Here is a 925-nt window from a genome sequence, read left to right as displayed (position 1 = left end):
AAATAGGTACGGGACTTAACGATAGTCCTGGGTCAGAGAAAGTCCGGGGTTAAGAAACACTAAAAAGGGCTTTTGAGGCGTAAAAAAAAAAACTCACGTTACAATAAACCAGGGTAAACATAACTCTGCTGAATATCCCAATTTCAAGTATATGGGTATACAAGCGTCTATGAATTGGAATATAGAGCAAACAATAGAATGGCCTTAAGCTTCACGCGAGGATAGGGTTACAGGGTCACAAGTCACTCTGAGTTCGAATGACTTTGTTCATTGTCTCACAACAATAGGACGTGACTTGTTCGCTGGTTTGCCATCCTTGAAATTTCAAGGACGCTTCACTTGATCACCCACAAGGTCATGTAGTCTATTTTCAGACACTGCTGAGAGGCAAACAGCGCGCGTGGCCTTGTCCAAAGGCTAGGCTAGCTGCAAATTGCTAGCTGCAACTTGGCACCCGAGCAAGTACAAGACCAAGGATTTTGAGAAGACTATAGAGAATGGACGGGATGCAGTCCACAGAGCTTCCTGCAGGTGCCAGTGGTGCGTGTAGTAGTCTTGGCGCGCGCAGACTTTTCTTTTACATTTGTGCCAACTAATAATAATGGAAAGTGGCCTGTAAAATTTTATTAATACCACAATTTGGAATCACATACTACCTGGGGGTGTTCCTGGAGGTCCCATCTACCACCCTGTGTGGTCAAACCTTTTCTGCGGGGTGGGTTGAACGAACTCCTTCATTTAATCAATCCCCTTACATGAATTATAGCGCCATGACTAAAACATCGATAGACAAACAAATGAATAATCAAACAAACCAAAGCATAATAAAACATTAAAAAAAAGCATAAACTAAAACATAAACCTCCTCGGCGGACCCGGGAGTTAAAAAAGAAAGAATGAAAAAAAAAAGAAAAAAGAAAAATAC

This window comes from Diadema antillarum, unplaced genomic scaffold (genome assembly GCF_040938485.1).
Source record: "Diadema antillarum isolate AM-2024a unplaced genomic scaffold, OU_Dant_1.0 seq00000091_RagTag, whole genome shotgun sequence".
NCBI lineage: Eukaryota > Metazoa > Echinodermata > Echinoidea > Diadematoida > Diadematidae > Diadema > Diadema antillarum.
This window is presented reverse-complemented; position numbering follows the sequence as displayed.